Consider the following 15,951-nt stretch of genomic DNA (forward strand, 5'->3'; position numbering starts at 1 on the left):
AACTTATTCCATTTAAGTCCAAAAATGTTATCATTAGAAGAGATGTAAAATTTTATGAAAATATATCGGCCTGCGAGCCTAGTCCGGCGGATGTGCCACCTCTCTCTATCTCTTCTACTTTTGAAAACATTTCTTCTTCAGATGATGAAAGTGAGGATGACAATCCTCCCCCACCATCTCAAGATCCTCCTTCAGCTCCTGAGCTTCCAAAATGCGTTCGTGCTACTCGAGATGCAGCAGGTGATCTTGCTGGTGATCCTACAGATCAGCGACGCACACGTTCTCAGTTCGAGAGAGCCTCTTCTTTACTGGCTCAAGCTCCAGTAAATTATGATCCTGACACCTTTGCAGAAGCTTCAGGCCATCCAGATTGGGAAGCAGCTATGAATGAAGAATATCATTCATTATTGGCAAATGATACATGGGATCTTGTTCCTTTACCAAAGGGACGAAAACTTGTTAGATGCAAATGGGTTTACAGAACCAAGTATGGACCATATGGGAAAGTTGATAAACATAAAGCTCGTCTTGTTGCTAAGGGATTTTCACAGGTTGAAGGCATTGACTACACTGAAACCTTCTCCCCTGTTGCCAAAATGAACTCTATCCGCCTTGTTCTTTCCCTTGCTGCCTCTTTCAAATGGGAAGTCCATCAGATGGATGTTAAATCTGCCTTCTTGCATGGGGACTTGCATGAAGAAATCTATATGGAACAACCCATTGGCTTCATACAAACAGACTCCAGCCTTGTTTGTCGACTTAAGAAATCCCTTTATGGTCTCAAGCAAGCTCCTCGGGCTTGGTATGCCAAAATGGATAGCTTTCTTTTAGAATCTGGCTTTTCTAGGTGTCATTCTGACAATACTGTCTACACCAAGAAAGTGGGCAACTCTCTTATCATCCTTGTTCTTTATGTTGATGATCTTATCCTTACTGGTAGTGATCCCAACCTTATAAACCATGTGAAGTCTAGCCTCAAAAGGAAATTTGAAATGACAGACTTAGAACACTTTCACTATTTTCTCGGTCTTCAAGTCTTGCAATCCAAGGAGGGTATTTCCCTTTCCCAGTCCAAGTATGCTTGTGATATTCTTCGTCATTTTCACATGGAAGACTGTAAGCCAGCCCCTTCTCCCTTTCAATCTGGAGTCAAACTTTCAGTCACTTGTACTTCTCCTGAAGTTGATGCTACCTTATACCGTCAACTTGTAGGAAAACTCTTGTATTTAACCCATACTCGTCCTGACCTTTCCTTTGCTGTTGGCCTTGTTGCTCGGTTTATGCAAAACCCCCGTGAAAGTCATTGGAAAGCAGCTAAAAGAATACTTCGTTATGTTCGAGGTACAGTTCAGTTTGGGATTCATTACAGTGCCAAAGCATCTCCTCTATTGGTTGGTTTCACTGATTATGATTGGGCTGGTGACCCTGATGATCGGAAGTCTACTGCCGGTTATGTCTTCACTCTTGGTTCAGGACCTATTACATGGGCTTGTAAGAAACAGGGTGCCATTTCTCTTTCGTCAGCAGAAGCAAAGTATCGTGGTGCCGTGGAAGCTAGTAAGGAAGCCTTGTGGCTTCGTCAGATCCTATCAAAGTTTGGCTTTGAGCAGCAGCATCCGACTACACTTTGGTGTGATAATCAAAGTGCCAATCAGCTATGCAAAGATCCAGTCCAACATCAGCGCAGCAAACACATTGAACTGCACATGCACTTCATCAGAAAGCTCATTCATGACCATGTTCTTGAAGTGCAATATTGTTCAACAGATGATCAAGTTGCAGACATCTTCACAAAGGCTCTCACAGAGGCGAAGTTCACTAAACTTCGATTTATGGTTGGAGTTCAGGAAGTTGTTCTTAAGGGGGGATGTTAGGATATTTCGACACATAGGAAATAGTTAAGTACAACTTGGTCTAGTATAGAGTTAGGTATAGAGTTAGGTAAAGTGTGTTTCTTTACCATTGTACATTTTGTAACTTACAATCCGACGGTCACGATATGTAGTGATCCGACAGTTCATTCTCTCCTCGGTATTACCGACACTTGATCCGTGGCTTGACACCCGATTGGTCCATGAATTCTATTTAAAGCGCATGGAGGGTCATTTGTAGGGTAATCCGTGCATGAGAGAAGCTTATGTAAATTTTCATTCTTTGATTAATAAATTGCCTGAAGTGGCCGCGTTGGCTCAGGCCGTGGACTGTTTCCCTCTTTGAGGGTTTTAACCACGTCAAAAATACTGGTGTATTGATCTGTGATCTGGTTTTGAGCGGTGTCCTTTTGGTGTTCTTTCTGAGGAACTTACCCTGTAAATTCCTACAGAATTGTCCACACTAGAGAGGGTAGAAAACACAATCAAATGCAAACAACTAAGCAACCGAAAGCAAAATGATTTTTCACTACTTCACTTTTTGAAAAAATAAACTAATGAAAAATTCATTCCAATTCCTAGTTTCCTAACAAGTACACTCCAAACAGTCCTTTCAAAAGTAAAGAGGATTCTTTTTTCTTTTCACATGCAAATGCAATCCTAGTCTTTGATGATGCTTACTAATGTAACATATTGAAGTAGCAAACTAGAACCATGTACTTTTCATGAAATGACAAAATGAATTTCTCATAAAACACTTCAATGAAAAAGTTTCGTGACAATCGATTCTCAAGCAAACTGAAAACAAAAAAAGAGAATCTCTTTCAAACTAATGACATAATGACTCTACCAAAAACAAGACAAACAATGTGATCTACGCCGGAAATGAGACATTTAGACAAGAAAATGAAACTTTTCAAACTTGTGTAATGGAGACCCAAAGCAATAAGAGGACTATAAATGAAATGCAAGGAGTAAATGCACCAACAACTTGACTCACTGAGTTTACAATTAGTTGAATGGATGACAACCTAGATGCCCTAGGGCCACAAACCATCCAAGGACCCAAGAAATCAAGCAAAAAGAAGGCAAGTCAACAAGCAAATAAACCAAGTGAAATGCAGCTTTCCAGTCAGGGAGAAGACAGTCTAAACAACTTACAAGGCAAAAATCAAGAGAGAAAGACACACTGGCCAAGATCTGGGGTGAACCCTAATCTTCACTTACAGGCATCGGTGTGACTGCCTAATTGACAACAAGCTCCAGAAGGGGGTTGGCGCGACTGTCAGCGAAATAAGCGCGCTAAGCGAGGATGCAAAGAAAAAAATAAAAATTTTCAAAAGTTGAGACCAGACTTGCTACTGTGAATTTCAGACCCAGAGCAGTAAACAAAGAAAAGCAGACATAACTAAAGGGAAATGGCGAAACTAGAAAAGTTCACACAAAACCATGAAATTCCAAGCAAGCAAACAGAAGGATTGGTTCCCCAGTGGAGTTGCCAATTTGTGGTGAAGTAAAATTCTAAGTGCAAACACAAACAATTCCTCTAGCCCGAGAGCGGGTCTAGCCACAAACAAGACATTCTATGGAATATTTCCTTAGGTTATAACCAATTAAGAGGGCCTACCTCTTAGTATGCTTATCTCGTTTGGTGATGACCTTGTTTCCTCGCTCCAACTATCTCCTATTTCCTTCTTCAAGCACCTGAAACAAGTAAACAACAGCAAACAACAACCGTGATAATAGACAAATTGTATTCAACCTACTTAACAAGTCAAGAAACATTAAGCCATAAACATGTGAGATGAAATATTATGTAGGAAATCAATTGATAGTTGCATATATATTAAATCAAGAAGAGATTACAATCATTGTCTTGATGTTGTTGCTCTCTTCGGCAAATCTAGGTTCCCACACACTTCCATTATCATTCCATGATGGCCTCAACAATGGTAGTTTTAAGGCTCTTCCCTTTAGTCTTCACACTAAACCAAATTCACACTTCTCCCTCACACACAACTAGAGAGCTACAACTATGAATAACTTGTTGATTACTCCACAATCAAAACTTCAACCAGAGCCTAATTAGAACTAAAAGCTAACACTAGCTTGTGCTTGGGAAAAAGGGAGGTTTATATAGCATGGATGGAAGGGAGATGGTTCCTCTTCTCATGGGAGAAGGTCTTATCTCTTGAGGTGGTTCCATCCTAATAGGGGAAAGGAGCCCAATCTGACCTCCTTGGCTCCATCCAACCTAACCATTTACCAGACTTCCGTTACAAAGCTTCTAGAGTTGGAAGCTTCGGCTCCTTATTTAAAAAACTTTCCAAAATAGGATCGACGCGACTCGAACAAGGCTCACTCCTTCGGTCGGTGCTAAAGACAGTTGTTATCCCTGCATATCGGCGCGAGGACACGGGTCATTAGCGGCGGTCTTGTAAACTGGGAAAAACATAAGATTTTTGGGAAATGATGCAAAAGGGAATTGTTCTTCTCATGAAGAGGGACACAATGGGAGTTTATTCATGAAGGGAAATCATGTAGGGTTCACTGTAGAGGTCCTCCAGGATCGTGGAACAGGGAGTGCAGGGACAGTGACAAAATCTTGTGTAACAACCCCACCCTTTGTTATATATAGAACCTCATAACTCGTTGTGAGGGCTTTTGGGAGCCAAGCTTCTGACAGGTATAACTTAGAGAAAGCTTAGAGTGTATTGTAACGAGCCTTGGCTTCTCCACAGTGCAGAGCGAGTACATCTATTTGGAGGAGCAGACGGCAGTGACTGTAACGTTCCACTATTGGGGCTAGTGGAAGTCATGGTTGTATGTATGATTGGATCTTTCACTCTTTTAATATAACAGAGCCAACACATTTCATGCATGTATTGTTATTGTAGTTCAACTATTCTGGTTACTCTAACATTGTATGTAGTTGTAACTTACACATGTATGTATGGACTATTCCGTATATGTTTGTATGAATCCTATCGAAGCGTGTTGTTGGTTTAACTCATCATTTTGAATTGTCGACTATTATGCTTTCCATCTTGTGATGTCTTTCAGCTCGTGTGTTCCCTTTCAAGCTACGTACTATTACAGGCTTCTAAGGGGCGCACTCCTCTCCCCTTCTGTGTGTTAGAGCCTTTCCATGCATCTTCCTTGACTTGCTGCAAGATCACACCCTTACTTCCAACAAGGACATCTTTCTTACCTCTGCGCGCAACCGCAATCAAGGCGATATCGTACTACCCACTGCTGGGACTCCTACTCCAAATGTGCTCCAAATGGTCTGAGGTCTAGTTGGGACTTCTTACCGAGGCCCTGACATGTTGGCGGGTCCAACACCATCAACACATCTATCTCTTTATCTCTGAACTATTTAATAATAAATAATTTTTTGATGTAATAATATCTTAAGTATTAATATATTGTTTCTACAAAATGATCTCTTCCTTTATCTCTCAATTGTATAGCCAAGGTTGCTCATACATATGTCATCCCCACTTGAGTTGAAGGTGGTTTTGGCTAGATTTACAAGCAATTTCAGGAAACCTCTTGTCTTCCATGTTATTTAACCTCCTTATACATAAAATATTGATGCCATGCTTTCAATGGGAGAAATATATGATTTGATGAAGAGGATATGATATGTCGATGTATTTCCTTGAATCTCAATATAAACAAAATAAGTTACTATAACAATGGTTGAAATTGTTGTAAATTATAACAATCACAAAAATTGGTATTATGTCATTCAATAGTTTTATAGATCCGACACTCTAAAATCAGGGAAAATTTTAGGGGCTAATATTCGCAGGTGGGCTAATATTCTATGCTTTTTCCTAAAAGAAGATTCGCCAATTTCCATTTTTCTAAAAATGAATTCGCCCAAATTTTATAGTATAAAATTATTTTACCTTAAAAACCGCCAATATTATATGTTGTCTAATATAAAATAATTAGAGATCTAAACATTTTAATATTTGGATATTAGGGACTAGTAAGATTCGCCAAAGTTGTTAAATTTTAAGATAAATATCCATCCTTAAAATTTTAACTGTCTAAAATGGTCCCATCTCCTAGAGTTACTATAATAAGTCAATCTAGATAAAATAGTTTCCATAATATCAAAATATATAGAAAATGTAAATTAATAATAATATCAAGTATGGATTACAATTAATATCATTATATAATTTTATATAGGATTTTTGTTTCCATAATTTATTATTTGTTAGATTATCCTTGATCAACTTAACTTTAAATTAATATCAAACAATAAATAAATAAATAATATCAAACCATAAATAAATAAATAATACAATTGTAAGTTCAAAATCTTTGTATTACATAAAATTTACAGTGGTTGTGTTGCCTTGGCTTGTGAGCCAAAATCCCTCAGAATGAGCCACGGGTTTACAGAGGGTATGAATCCAGAGTACAACAAGAGTATGCATAAGAAAGAAAGCCGAGGGCCATGAGCTAGATCTATACAACAAGAGTCTGCATAAGAAAGAAAGTCGAGGGCCATGAGCTAGTTCTAAGACTGAATGTTTCACAAAAGAAATGAAGCATGGACTGCTTCATAGAGAGCCAAAAGAAACAGAGACAAACCCAAAACAACCAAGGTCATCGGCCATGAGCTAGATTTAAGACAGAAGGTTTGACAAAAGAGATGAGACATGGTCTGATTCATAGAAATCCAAAGGACAAAAACAAAGGACACAAAGCCATAGTCATTGGATTGATGAATTTGTTTGGCTACAGACTAATGGTGCAGTTACACAACATTGAGCTAATTTCATTGCACAGATTCCTATGGATGGTTTCTCAAGCTTCTGGATACGGTGGCTGGCAATCTGGCCATGCCACGTTCTACGGTGGCAGCGAGAACTATGGGTACGTAGGACATTTGGTTGGAACACACTTCAAAATTTTGTAGATTTGGAAAATTTTGTGAAATTTAATAGATAATTGGTAAATATGTTGGAAATTTACATACAAAAAGACACAATCTATATATATTTGTAAATATTTTGGAGTTTTGGAATTGAAGTGAAACAATTAACTTCTGCATAAAATCTTATTTTAAAATATTCTACCAATCTACAATTTAATTAAATTAATCTGTCATAAAGAAACTATACAATTCTGGTAAAAAGATTATTCTCCAACCTCAATAAGTAACTATAAAATTCAGGTAAAAGTATATTGTCCAACGTCTTGGACTTATAAAATTCAGGTAAAGGTATATTGTCCAAGGGTATCCTACAAAATCCTAAATGAGATCGTAACTTAGTGGCGAACAAGCAACCCACCCAGGTAGATCTTCGGTTCTGTTGATAAAATCAAATGGAAAATAATTCCCAAAGCTTGAGGCTATAAGTATCGTTGTAGTTTGGTTTTAGGAACTGTTTGAAATTCCAATACAGGCTCCCAAATGGATAGTCATTCATATAACGGGATAACGGGATGGCTGAAGCAGTCTCCTAGCATGGCCTAAGTCTGCACGACATTCACTTTCTGGCTTCATTCTGATTTCTGCTTTATCTTTTGAATATAAATTAGTTGTACCCTGATTTTTCATATATGCTTGTTTGCAGGAGGTGCGTGTGGATAAGGGAATATGTACAACCAAGGTTATGGCACTAATTCTTCTGCTTTGAGTATTGTGCTTTTCAACAATGGACTCAGCTGCGGAGTTTGCTACGAAATGAAATGTAACAACGATCCCCAGTGATGTTTTCCCGGGATAGTGAGGGTCACAGCCACTAACTTCTGCCCGCCAAACTATGCTCTCCCAGACAACAATGGTGGCTGGTGCAACCCACCCCTGCAACATTTCGATATGGCCGAGGCATATGGAGTTTGTGCTTGGCTGGGAAGTGTTGACCTTTTAGGACCAAACAAAAAAGACTATGGTATTAGGTACCTGGCTCGAGGGGATTGAATCAAGCACTATAGGAAGAGACCCAGCTCAGGTATTAGGGGTTAGCCCGACCATACACCGTAGATATATACCTATCACCTTCTATACGTCTAGCATAATGATTTATTCTGGGTAGTTTTCTCATAATTCTGAACTAAACCAAGCCAGGCTGATAGATATCGAGGAATTAGCAAGATCAAATCTTGATCAACACGACATGAGATGGTGTTTATCTGGCAGAATCATAACCAGTTTCAATCGATTCAGTTCCAATCCAGTTCTCAGTCAAGCAAGAGAAGTACTAGGTCAGGTAATTAATTAGGTTTTTCTGAAACACACCTGATTTTTTGTGAGCTTCAGTCTTCCCTCCTTCTGTATCCTTTACCAGCTGGAATCAACCCATACACTCTCGCGCCTTTGGTCTTGCATGTTTACTGGTTACAAGTTCAAGCTTTTGTGAATTTTTCTGGAACAGGTTTAAGTTTACGGGTTGCAACATGAGAGAGAGAGCATGAGAGCACGAGCATGTGAGCCAGCTGGAGCCTATTCCCAGAATCTAGTTTCCAAGGCAACTCTAATGAGTGATAGCTGTTGCATTTAGGGTTCTCTAGATGTAAGTCTAAGATCGCCTAGGGAAAGGATCCACCATATATATTTCATTGAATATTTCCAGGCTGAAAACAAAGAAAATACCCTGCGTTTAGCAAATTAGGATATGTTAAAAGGCACAATTGGATATGAAAATAAAACCCTGCAATAAGACCTCCAAAACAAAACTTTGGATAAACCTTTTTTTTGATAAAATGTTTTTTAAAAACATTGGTTAAATAGATTGGTCCACCCAAATTAATAAGAAAACAATCGACTATCGATCGCTATAGTCCCGTGGCAGGGACTAATAAGTTATAGAGTAATTACGATAAGTTATATTTTATATTTATACTTGTTTTTCTGGATGCATTAAATTTGTTACTCAGTTCCAACCAGGCTTAATACCTTGTAGAACCCAAAATGATTAAAGGTTTCTGCATTTTTTTTTTTTACTAAGATCACATTAAGACTTTCTGGATTGCTGTGGCATTAAAAATAATGAGTTGAGATGTGCACAATTGTTGAATCGCTTAATACAGATGCCACAAATTAGGTTTGTTTACAGTTTTGTGGCTAAAATCCAATAATAAAAAAGTTTAGAAATCAGATTGTTGGAGTGTTTGAATAGTTTTTAATGACGGAAATAGATTCAGCACAATCAAAAACTTTGAAACACCCAAAATCTTGAAATTTGATAATTGTAACCTAGATTTTCAAAAATTTATACAAATTTTTATAGTAATTTTATGGAAATTTGCATTATTTTCGACGTCATTCTCCACTGTTCAATAAAATTTCAAATAACTATTTTTTTTTCTCAGTAATGAAGAAGCCTCATAGCCGTATATAGAACCCTTTTTCAAGATTATTCAACATAGTCATGTTTCGTGAATGGAACCTGGGTGGGAAGGTTATCATTAAACCCTCCCAACCACCCAGACTATGCATCATTGACTTAAAATATATATATATATATATATATATATATATATATATATATATATATATATATATATATATATAACTTTTTTAGAAATCGGCGCACAGAGCCTGTGATCTCGGAAATTATGCTTAGGATTTTAGTACAATGGATGACGCCTATATGCCGCCCCATATAGGGCACAAATACCCAATGTAATTTTCAATATTCTGCATTTTCCAATGTAATTTCAAATAATTATTTTTAAAAATATAATAATAATTAAAAGAACAAAAGTACGATTCTTGCAAATGGATTTCAAACACCGAAATTCCAGAAGCAAAAAAGCAATTCTGCACCGAGTCAGGAAGTGATAATAGGTATATGGAAATTAAATCGGAACCTTCACTTTTCGAGGTTCTTGATGTTTTTTCACTATTGAGCAATTCTGCGCCGAGTGAGGAAGTGATAGTATGTGAACCTTCACTTCAGCATGTATTTTTCTGTGGGATAAAAAGTCGGAACCTTCACTTTTCGAGGTTCTCGATGTTTTTCACTTTTTAAGGTTCTCGATGTTTTTTCATTATTGATCACTGGCCACTGCATTATTCATAGCGGTTGTATGGTAAAAAAAATTATTGGAATTGAAAAAAAAAAAAAAATCAGAATGTTGTAATGTTTGAATCATTTTTTATAGTGGAAATGGATTCAGCGTTGTGAAGAATTTTTAGGTACCTAAGTTTGACAGCTATAACCTAATTTTTAAAATTTTCTGCCAAATTTATCTTAATCTTGTCAAAATTTCTATTATTTTCCCAACTACTTTGTGGATTTCTTTTAAACTACCCTTTATTCATAGATTCCTAAATTTGTAATCAATTCTTTCCCCCATAGATTCCTAAATTTGTAATCAATTCTTTCCGCCACTTTATTCATATATTCCTAAATTTGTAGTCAATTCTTTCAGCTTGGAGTTGTAAACTGTGTACTTAGCTTTCCTAAGAAGCAACACAAATTCTGTCATTGTATCAGTCCATCCCAATTTCTCTGCACAAAATAAATTTGTCTAATATGTAACTATGTACCACATGGTATAATATGCAAGAATATCAACTCCCAACTTTGGGCCATATTAGTCTGGACTGTAATCATCTATTATCTACATCGAAAACATGCTATGTACAGGAAAAGAAAAACAAAAAGTGTCAGATGTGTGCTCTTCCAGAGCTTGGATATTATCCGGGAAGTGGAAGTACCCCGACCTCTACCATAGTATAGCCCATCTTAATTTCTATGTGCATCCCATCCAATTCATCCTGTAGCCCCCTCTTAGACAGACGGTCTGCATTTTGATTGAATTCCTGCCCAATATGCCTCATCATAGAGTTCCTGAATGTGGCCCAAAGATTCTCAATTTGCCTGAGCCATCCATGTAGCAGTGGCTGATATACTTTTTTGCATCCCATTATATGTTCGATGATGATCTGAGAGTCTCCAAAAATGTGAATGGAATGGATGTTTAGATAAATCGAGAACCAAAGAAGGCCCCATAGTGCCACCACTTCATCCTTCATATTCGTGCCCCTGCCAGCACCCCAATGTACCCAAAATTTCTGCTCCTCTCATATAGCAATTCAAAATCCACATCCACAGTTATTCCTTTGAGCCGCACCATCAAAAAATATGGTTGGATACTCAGTCTCAGGGCCTGTCTTTTTGTTGTTATTCTTCTTAGTCCCTGTGTTATGTTGTTTACCAATTGTATACCACCGTATAAAACGGTCCTTTACCCGCACATCATTATCCTTGCAGTTATCATAAATTATTTTATTGCGCCATCTCCATATTTCTCAGAAAAAAGCAAGTGGGATGTACCGCCATGAGGGATTTTGATTTCTCCACCATCTTAAGCATTCATAATTGTTGTCATATTGGTTGTATGTGAAACCAATGGAACTAGAAATGTAACTCCAAATCTGAACAGTTATAGGACACTTTAGAAAGAGGCGGCCATTATCCTCCTTCGCATTCCTGCACATAATACAAATCCCCGGCCCCTACCAATTCCTATTATGAAGGTTCTCCCATGTTAGATTTTTATTTTTCCAGACCAACCAAAGAAAGAGTATGATCTTAATGGGAATTTTAGTTTTCCAGAATGTATAGAACCAACATACCTCATTGTTGCGTGCCTCCTGGTAGCAGAGGGCATTGTACACATCAACTACCATAACGACACCTTCCTTCATTTTTCTAATCCATGCAATCTGGTCCCCGCCTGCCTCACGGCAGACCCCAACTAATTTCATTTATGTTCGAATCTGATCCCACTCACGAGCCAACTGCCCATCCAGTCCCATTTCCCATGCCCGTTTCCAAATCGGAACATGACCCTGCCATTCGGATATGGCCAATGGACAAGGCCTTCTGAGATATTATTGTCTATTTCTGTGCCAAGTATATGATCAATCCCGATTATTATCCGATGTCCAGTCCCCAGTCTCCAACATAGGTTCTGGAAGATCCATTTATTGATTTTTCGGAAACTAAGCCAAATGGTTGATCCCGATGCAATCCCAATACTTCCTTTGTGCATCCAAGTAGTAAACTCATGGTCCTTTTGATACTTGTGTCTCATGATCTTGCCCCATATTCCATCCCCAAATATACCCCTCCATAATGACTTCTGCAATAACACCCTTCCAAAACGCCGCAGATTCAATATCCCCCAGCCACCCAAGCATTTAGGAAGGGATATATGCTCCAATTTAGCCAGGTGGAATTTGGTATGGTGTATCGCACCAAACCAGATGTATTTTTCCATAATATGATTCAGAGACTGGATAATGGTGTGGGGGAGATAATATAAATGTGCCCAGTATACTCCCAGCTGTGTGATCACCGATTGGGTCAGTGTGATACGACCACCCAAGGATAAACATCTGAATTCCCATCCAGTGATCTTTTTATAGAAATGGTCCACAAGCCACATCCAATCATTTATCTTGTAACTACAGGGCTTAATATGATAACCAAGATATTTCATGCCCCCCATCAATGTGTCAGTTTCCACCCCAAAAATTCTATGGATGTATGCAATAACCTCTGGATCACACGTACCGTGTAGGATGATAGACTTTTGAAGGTTCATGTATAGTCTGGTTGCACTCCCAAATTTTGCAAAAATATGAAATAAAGTGAGCCATGCAAACCTGTTGATCATCCCCATGATGAGCACATCGTCAAACAAAAAACTATGTGATATCCTGATATCTCTGCCCAGGGCCAGTGCCTCAAAGTGTCCTTCTGACACAGCTTTTTTGATGTGTAAGCTGAACCCGTCCATTGCTAATATGAATAATAATGGCAACAGTGAGCAACCTTGTCTGAGTCCCCGCCCTGCCCTGAAAAAGTCAGTGGGATAACCATTAATAATAACAACATATCGAACATTTGTGACGCAAGCCATGATCCACTCAGCGCACCTGACCTAGACTCCAATTTTGAGGAGAACCATCCTCAGGTATCCCCAGTCTAGGCAGTCATATGTCTTCTGGAGATCGACCTTCATGATAGCGACATTTAATTTTTTTGTATGAATCGAATGTAAGCTATCCTGGGAAATAGCCATTGCATCATGAATTTGTTTGTTCTTCAAGAACCCAAACTGCTCAGGAGAAATATGCTTTGACAGTGTGTGCTTAATCCTAGTAACATTAGTTTTAGAGATGATCTTATAAATAAGATTACAGAGAGAAATGGGTCTAAAATCTGAAAAGGTAGTCGAGGATGTCCTTTTCGGAATGAGAGCAATATAGGTAGAATTTATATACGGATGAATGTAGCCCCTCGTTCTCGATTCCTCCGTCATATTGAGCAGATCATGTTGAAAAATGTCAAAAAAGTGAGTAAACATTTCAACCTTCCACCCATCTGGACCGGGGCTCTTGTCTCCCTTTAAGGATTTGAGCACCCCCAGGAGTTCCTCCAAGAATACTGCTTTGAAAAGGTCCGAGTTTGCCTCCTCGTCGAACATGGATGGATATAAATCCACCCCCCATATTTGGTCCTCAGCATTGACATAATCTCTACGACGATATGCCCTCTCAAAATGATGTACTGCAGCACTACTAATATCCTGCTACATCTGAAATCGAATCCCATCTGCATCAGTGATCTCCCATATAGAGTTGATCTTCCTTCTATGATTAGCAAATCTGTGGAAGAATTTAGTGTTTCTATCACCTTCCCGGATCCATATAGCTCTACTCTTTAGGCACCAGGTTGTCTCATTTATTTGTAGAATTTGTTTCCTTTTAAGTTCCAATGATTGAATATGATTCCTGAGTGCATTCGGGGGATTGCATTAACATCTGAGGCCGCATAGCATCCAACTCCGCCGAAATATCATTTAGCTCTTTTTTCAATTGACCTCGTTTCCTCCTCTCCCATGCTTTGACCTCCACCTTAAGGGCCCGAAGTTTCACCAGAATATGTGTCATGGGAGAGTTATTCCGAACCTTGTCCTGATTCCAAACTTCTCGCACAAGATTGTTAAAATCTGGGTCTTCTAGCCACACACGGTTAAACTTAAAAGGCATCCCACTTCTAAGATCCCCTCGTCTCTAGAGAAGGATAATGGGATGATGGTTTGAGATATAACTATTCACAATATCCGATTGTACAGACCTAAGCCGCTCAACTAACTTTTCATGTAATAGGAAACGATCAAGCCTTTTCGCCACATATCCATCCCCCAACCTGCCATTGTCCCAAGTAGGAACAATCGAAGGAGGGCATATATCAACAAGGTTAAAGTCAACAATGATGTCTTTAATCTGTGCAGCCAAAGCATCCACTTTTCTGGAACTCCCTCATACCTCGTCCATACCAATTGTATAGTTCAGGTCCCTAGCGATAATAAGGGAAGCCAATCCCAAAATCTCCGATGTAACAATTTTATTCCAAAAGGAGGTTTCGTTTGTGTATGGTGCATATACATTTAATATATGTATGCGACCTGGTAAACCTCTGATGTAACCAGCAAGGAGAATGCCCACAAAACATGAGTATGCCTTCACCCTAACCCAACGTGGATCCCAAAGAGCCACCGACCCCCCGAGAGGCCTGCAGCGTCAGTGGATGCCATGTACCAATCAGGGAGCATCTTCCTGAAATATTCAATCACATGAAGTGAAAAATGCATAGTTTCTTGTAGAAGAATGATATAGGGACGAGATGAAAGAAAAATTTCCTTGAGAGCTAAATATTTTGGAGCAGCCCCCAGACCCCGAATGTTCATTGACAGGATGAAGTTCATGTTAGCTCAGGAACGGGCATCTGTGCTCTAAGGGCCTGAGGGGAGGTAGTAGATGCAATAGGAACGTCAATGAGGGCATGAGAATCGGATGAACCAAATGGAGGAGGCCGTGCGTGTCCTCGGAAGTGTCTACTTTCCCGATTTTGTTTCCGACAGACGGTGATATTGCCCGCCGAGGATGGACTGATGTGGGGGGTCGGTGTGCCCGGAGGCTTGTGTATGGTGAGGGTACGTAGGTCCAAGGTCTTCTTCTGGAGAAGGAAATCTATGTCACTATCCACTGAGTTGGTGGGAGAATATAAGGGCGAAATAGGCGATGTAGGTCGGGTCCTATTCCCCGGGGTAGGTTGAGAGGCGCGTGTAGGGGAGGTCGCAAGAATATACATAATATGTGATGTGGAGGGTACGTCATATGACATCGGAGGGGGTGGTACAATATTCGGAAGAGCTGAGTCAACATGAGAGGGAAGGGGAATCCAGTCCAACAGGGGTGGTGAGGTGTCATCAGCCGTAGGAGTACCAGAACCTTTCGGGGTCCAGGGGGAGGAAGGAACGAGTAAGGGGGCAGATTCGTCATGTTTCACAGAATGAAAATCAATGGAAGGGAAAGGGTGGGAACAGGGCGGAGTACCTGATAATCGTCGAGCATCGCTCGGGTAATAAGCCTCCCCTTGATTGTTCATAGGAATAGTATAATGAGCATCCGCCTTCTCCCTCGAAACGGAACCATGTCTCTTGTGTCGCATACGCCTGCCACCCAATCTGCGTGGACACTGTGCCATAAGATGCCCAGTATGATGACAGATAAGACACCAGAATGGAACACCCCAAAAATCGAGCTGTTGCACCAGGTGGGTGTTCTCCCATTGTAGCTCAATGTGATCCGTAAATCCACCTCTGTATTCCTTTTCGATTAGGATCCATGCAATTCTCTTATCATGTGCACCCAAACAGCGTGGGTCAACATATACAAACTTACCAATTGCATTGCCGATATCCATGAATACTTGGCAAGTCCAAAATTCAATGGGAAACCCTAGCTATTTGACCCAAATTAATTTTTTTTGTGGCATCTCCTTCAAGGGGTTAAACCCAACATACCAAGAATGCAGTGCCAGAAATCTCCTCCCCCTTATCCAAGGAATGACCTTGATCTTTAGTAAATCATCCTAGCTGAGGAAATGGAAGTTGTACCAGTCGTTCAACAACCGCACCACCATAGGCATGTAACCCAGTAGTGATTTCCATTTAGTTTCCACCCATCTCCTCATTTCGACTTCACTTAATTCAGCGAAATACCATTTGCCAACAAGTGCCCGCT

Source organism: Pinus tabuliformis, chromosome 3_2, assembly GCF_031772625.1.
Source record: "Pinus tabuliformis cultivar Carrire ecotype Pingquan chromosome 3_2, CPIR1, whole genome shotgun sequence".
Lineage (NCBI taxonomy): Eukaryota > Viridiplantae > Streptophyta > Pinopsida > Pinales > Pinaceae > Pinus > Pinus tabuliformis.